Source organism: Panthera tigris, chromosome D2 (assembly GCF_018350195.1).
Source record: "Panthera tigris isolate Pti1 chromosome D2, P.tigris_Pti1_mat1.1, whole genome shotgun sequence".
Lineage (NCBI taxonomy): Eukaryota > Metazoa > Chordata > Mammalia > Carnivora > Felidae > Panthera > Panthera tigris.
The window spans coordinates 32,518,507-32,525,203 of record NC_056670.1 but is presented as its reverse complement, the minus strand read 5'-3'; the positions used below and the strand labels follow the sequence as shown (position 1 = coordinate 32,525,203).

The 6,697-nt window shown below is 35.4% G+C and overlaps 1 protein-coding gene across 8 annotated transcripts in view; it reads left to right on the top strand.

The window, feature by feature from the left end:
* Positions 1–6,697, top strand: part of MICU1 (mitochondrial calcium uptake 1) — a 246,943-nt gene that overhangs the window by 121,030 nt on the left and 119,216 nt on the right. The window lies entirely within an intron of this gene.

The following is a 6,697-nucleotide window of genomic DNA, read 5'->3' as shown; positions in this document are numbered from 1 at the left end:
TAAAATTGCTTTTTCTGGAAGAATCATATTACTATCATCAATTGGTTTTTGAAGTACAATCTCAAATGTTTCTTGAGGGATTTAGCTAGACTTTGAAATATATATCAGTCATCTAGAGAAATGTTAATATTAAAGCCAATTATCTCAGTCTCATAAAGGATGACATCTTAATTTAAATAGCAGTGTTGTGTTCTTTACCAGATTTTTCTATAAACCAGAGATGTTTTGAGCTTCTAGATGACATATTGGCATCTATTTTGCTGGCATGTCTATCAACTACTATTTGATAGAAAATTTATTTCAAACTATAGATAGTGAGAAATGGGTTTTAACTAGAATAAATAATGAGATTAAACTGCTAGATATGATTTTTCTTTTTGGCTTCATCCAATTGAGTCCTTAAAGGCAAAATTATTGCCTCTATTTTGATCAACCCTATTAAAATTAGGATTCACTGAGCACAGTGAGTATTAGCGAGTTTGAGTTGTGACTGGAATCCCCAGTACCAAGGCTCCTGATGGCACCTGCAACTTTGGCAGTGTTCTATACATTTGTGTGATTGGTCAGAAATCACAGTGTGGGCGCGTTAGCGTGAAACTATCCTGGTAAAACAGTTCAGGTTTTAGACTCCTTGAGAAGTACAGCAGTTACACACTATGATTTGCTATAAATTTCTAATTAAGTGTCTCTGCTTACTTAAAAAATAAAAAGATTCAGGATGTGATGCAGTTGAGGTCAATACCAGGACCCTTATGAGATTATTTATTTATTTGTTTTCACTTGAGTTCCGTAATTTGACTGTTTTACAGTAGTGAGTCTGTAGTTGTGATTTCAATTTTGAAACATAAGGTCTTAGGCTAAGTCATGTAAATGAATAGTAAAACAGTTAAACTTCCCCTCTTTAAGTCAGCGAGTGCATTGCTTTGAAATATTTTGCGTAATTTTGTTCTTTAAAAGGAAGTAATATTTGTCAGTAAATTCGGTAGAAGTGCTATTCTGATTGGTTGACCTGCATTTTTGCTTTCACAGCCTTATTTTCAGAGATTCAAGTGATTGAATAAAGTTTGATATGTAACTTATAAGATGCATTAAATAGCAGGGTGCCTGGTGGCTCAGTCAGTTAAGCTTCTGACTCTTGGTCTCGACTCAGGTCATGATCTCACGGTTCAGGAGTTCAAGCCCCAAGTCGGGCTCCACACTGACAATACAGAGCCTGCTTGGGATTCTCTCTTTCTCCCTCTCTCTCTGCCCCTCCCATGTGCGCGCAGTCTCTCTCTCTCTCTCTCTCTCTGTCTCTCTCTTCCTCCTCTCAAATAAACTTTTTAAAAAAGATGCATTGAATAGCATATATAGAATTGTTGAATCACTGTGTTGTCCACCTAGCAGTAATATAACACTGTATGTCAACTATACTTTAATTAAAAAATAACAATAATAAAATAGCATAATGCTCTGGAGAGTATCTTCAATTATGATGTCTTTTTAAAATACCCAGTTCTGTTAATTTTCAGCATATATACTGAAGTGTATTGCTAGAATCTTCCCTCAGGAACTTTAAGATGAAACAAATTTTCCTTAGACCCTTACTATAAAGTTTTTTTGCTAAACTTATATCTTCATGCATTACTTAATCTCACATTATATGGCCTTATAATAGATTTGGAATATATTCTACTTCATTTGACTTTTATATACAGAAATGTCTTCCTTTTAGTTTGTCTGATGTTTATTTATATTGAATTTATGACTTACATTGAATTACATACACGTATTAGTATAAATGTTCATTAGTAACAAACAATATAAATAACCACCTCTGAGGTAGTGAGAGAAAGGTAGTGAGAGAGATTATTACCAATCTGTTAAGGAAGATTATGTTTTCCTTGGACATGTCTCCATATCATCCCTAAAGTATATAAATGGTATTTGCCTAGGGAAAAAAAATAACTTAAAATGTAGTCAAAGATTAAACATTATTCAAAAGTGAAGAAACATTGTACTTGATATTCTCAGTTTGCAGAATTAAACAATTGATAAGACTTTTGGAGTAAGAAAAAATACCCAAAAACCTTCCCTCCACTTTCCTTCCTTGAATCTAGAGTTTACATTTTTCTTTCTTTCTTTTTCTTTCTTTCTTTCTTTCTTTCTTTCTTTCTTTCTTTCTTTCTTTCCATTTTCAAGATAACTTTGTGACTTTTAAAAATTTATTCAATATCAAACTCAAATATCTATATTTTCACAGATTCCCTATGTGCCATGGCTAGGTGGTTTGAGGATATCATTTATAATAGAATCAGACCTTTGATTTATAAATACCAGCTAAGAAGCAGTCATACAATGCCAAATAGCCTAAAAATTGGTTCTCTAGTAACTCTCATTTCTTCCCAAATTTTGATGTATTTATTTGATTCTCCTCCTAGCTTTAAATAATTTGAGGGATCAAATTTGATAGTTTTATGGCAGTTTGGGTGTTTTTGACTAATAAATGTCATGGATTTTATAAGAAGCATCTTTGGAGTTTTGGATATTCATCCCACTTTTAAATTCTTAGAGTTAATAAGTAGGTGCTTAATCTTAAATGCCCCTGAACCACTCTCTGACAAGTGGGTGCTTTAGAAAACATGCATGTAACTTCCCCCCCCCCTTTCCTTCTACCCCTGCCATGACTCCAGAAGCACAGAAGAACAATGCTTTAATAAAGAATTAGAAGATTATGTTGCACAGAGCATACTGAAAAGCATGGCTAATTTAAAAGTCTTCTTTAAACATCTTTCTCATTTTTAAGGAGCTACTGCAAAACACACACATTCTTTGTTCTTTCTCTTAAACATATGCACATACATGTGCATACATGCTATCTCTTTCCTCTGTTCTTCCTGACTTTGATACTTTCTATCCCTCTGTCATGTCCCCCCCCCCTTTTTTTTTGTTCACCTTTCTAGGATCCTTTTTTTTTTTTTTTAAGTTTCTTTTAGGTTTGTTTTTGTTTTTGTTTTTTGTTTGTTTTTTTACTTTATTTATTTGAGAGAAAGCATGAGCACAAGGGGGGCGGGGTGAGTCAGAGAGAGAAGGAGAGACAGAATCCCAAGCAGGCTCCACACTGTCAGCGCAGAGCCTGATGCCAGGCTCAATCTCACAAACCATGAGATCATGACCTGAGCCCAAAATTAAGAGTTGGACACTTAACCAAGTGAGCCACCCAGGTGCCCCTAGGATCCTTTTTCGTTCTATATCTTTTCATTCAGATATTTTCAACTTTTTCTTATATGGAGCACATTGGCCTTTTGGCCTCTCCTTCCTACCACTCTGCTGAGTTCAGCAGAGATCTCACATGTAGCTACACAAACAGAAATATTTTCTCCTTCAATGGGACTGAGAGTTGCAAACATGGACATATTCTGTCTAAAGCAGTAGAGGAAGAGGTACCTTCCTAGAGAAAAATCACACTAACTAAATCAGCATTGCAAGGTGTTATTATATATCCCTTATGGAGATATGTTCCAGTAGCAATTCTCAATCAGTATACAACTGAAGGTCTGTTTGGTGACATCTATATTATCTCTGTACACTTATAATCATCTAATAGTGGAGGTGGCTAAGCCTAAACCTGACCTTAAATACGTCTCATGCAGAGGCTTAAGCTACCTTTTTAACCATTCAGATAATTTCATGTTTATTTATACTTTGGCAAACAGTCATACACTTTGTTAATAATCAAAAGACCTTCAAAAGAAAATGGGCTACTCAAATCAGAAAAAAGCATGGAAAAAGTAGCCCCACTTATATGGTAAATTAATTTATATGGTAAAGATGCCAAAATAATTAAATGGGGGAATGGAAGGTGTTTTAACAAATGATTTACAAACAACTATATATCCGTATTTTAAAAAAATAAAAAATATACCTTACCCCTTTCCTCACTATACTCACAGTTTACTTGGAATGGATCATAGACCTAAATGTAAAATCTATATCTTTAAGGCTTCTAAAAGAAAATGAGAATATTTTTATGTACTAAAGAGAGGCAAAAATTTATTAGCATATAGAAAGCAATAACCATAAAGGAAAAAATCAATGAGACTTCATGAAAATTTAAAACTTTTGATTGTTAAAAGAAAATTATAAGTCATAAACTAACAGAAAATATTTTTAATATATGTATTTGACTATATTTGTTATCTGTTGCTGAGTAAAAACTCCAAAGCTTGGAGGCTTAAAACAATAATAATTTCTTGTCACTTATGCTTTCTATAAATAAGGAATTTGGGAGCAATTTGGCTAGATGGTTCTGGCTCAGGCTTTTTCATGAGGTTTAAGTCAGAGGTTGGCTAAAGCCTTAACCATCTAGCTTGACTGAGGATGGAAGATTCATTTCTAAGGTGGCTCACTAAAATATCTGGTACTGACTTGTTGAGAAGCCTCAGGTCCTCTCCCTGTAGGCTCTCTACTGTCCTGCCTCAGTGTTCTGTTCAAATGACAGCTGGCTTCCCTCCAACAGAGCAGCATGCCTTTTATGCCTTTTATGACCTAGCCTCAGAGGTCACACACTATCACTTAAGCTGTCGTCTGTTGGTCACACAGACCAACCCTGATTCATTGTGAAGGAGACTAGGTCAACATAAGGATGTGAATAACAGCAGGCAAGAATCCCTGGGATCATCTTGGAGTCTGGCTACCCAGACTCCTTGAAAGGAGTCTCATATCCAGAATGTAGAATGATCAGTGATTTAAAAAAAAAAAAAATAGCCAAAAGACTTGGTTATTTTCACAAAGAAAATATATAATTTCCAATAAATAGAGAGTGCTCAACAACATTGGTCAGCAAGGAAATGCACAATAAAACGACAAAGAAATATCACTACCTACCCACTCAAATGGCTAAAATTAAAAAGACTGGCAACACAAATGTTGGCAGTGATATGGAGTGACTGGAACTCTCATACATTGATGGTGTGAGTAAAAAAGGTACAGTAACTTTGAGGAATGGGGCACGTGAGTGGCTTAGTCGGTAAGCATCTAACTTCAGCTCAGGTCATGATCTCACAGTCAGAGTTCGAGCCCTGTGTCAGGCTCTGTGCTGACAGCTCAGAGACTGGAGCCTGCTTCGGATTCTGTATCTCCCTCTCTGCTCATGGTGTCTGTCTGTCTGTCTGTCTCTCTCTCTCTCAAAAGTAAACATTAAAATTTTTTTAAATAAATAACTTTTAGGAAAGTCTAAATAGCCAACAACTGAAAAGAGCCTAAATGTTTATCTGTAAAGGAATAAATAAATCACGTTATTATGTGTGCATTATGATTATATATAAAACAAGTTATAATACAAATTTTTGTTTCATTTTTATTTTATTGATGAGTAATATACTTCTCTACAATAAAAACAAACTATTGAAAAATACAGTATGGATGATTCTCAACATTAGGCTGAGCTAAAGAAACTGTATACCAAAGAGTATATCCTGGTGATACTGTTTATAGGAACTTCTAGAAGAGGCAAAACAATCAATGGTATAAAAACATGGTGGGAGTTAACTGTGGAGGAGCATAAAGGAAACAATGGAAATGTTTCCAGTGAAATGTTCTGTATCTTGATGGGGATGTGGGTTACTCCAAATATTTACTTATTTCTTTATAAAATTCATTGTTTTGTACATTAGATTTATGCATTTTACAAAGTAGATTTTACTTAAAACTGTAACAAATATTGAACTCTAGATAATAAGTTTTTTGCAGACATGATTAGCAATTGTGAAACTGCTCTCTGTATATTCTAATATAATCTCTATATACTCTCATTGAGCAAATGAGTAAATATATTGAGGATAATGCGAACCAGACTTCTCCCTGTTGGAGAAGGGATAACAAGTGTGTAAGGGGTAAGACTACCTTGTTTCCCATGGTATTAGAATGGAATTAGAAATACCAATATGAATTCATAGTTTGTAACAGACAGATATGTAATCATGAGGAAGCATCAGCCTAATTTAAAGTGAGGGATATTCTTCAATATAATTCACTTTTCAAATCTTTTAGGGTTAAAAAGTGTAAAGAGATTTTTAAAAATGGCGGAGTAGGTAACTCCAAAACTGCATCTCTCCACTAAGACAGTCAGTAAGCTGGCAAAAACTGTCAACTTTTTCAGATCTCTGGAATCGAATCAGACTTTAAACAACCAGGGGAATGTTGAAAGAAGAAGATGCTGAAATTTGATAAGATAAAGTTGTGGCGTACTTACTTGATAACCACTTCCCCACTCCACAGCACAATGGCAGCCATAAAGATTGTGGCCCTCAGCACACTGCTTGTGCCAGAGCAAGCAGTGCAGACCTTGTCCTTGGAGAATATAGATGTGGGCAGTGACCTCTCTGGTCAATGAGGCATCTCTACTTGCAGGCTTGCCTTTGTTTTGCCTTTATTGGAACTCTTAGGGATGGGGTGGCTTCCCAAATGGCATTTTTCAAAAGCACTTAAAGGTAATAAATATACTAGCCACAGCGGGCCGAGAAAAGCAGCAGACAAACCAAAGAGCCTGGGAAATGAAGAGGCAGCTGGAGATAGAGAACAAGGACTTTGAAGTGCTCCACCATATACTGAGGAATCTGGAAGGCCTATGCATGCCCGGAACTGAACGAATACTTATAAGAAACCTTAGCAGACCCTAAGCTTTCACCTCTGGCTGCCTTTTATCTTCCATGCAAGC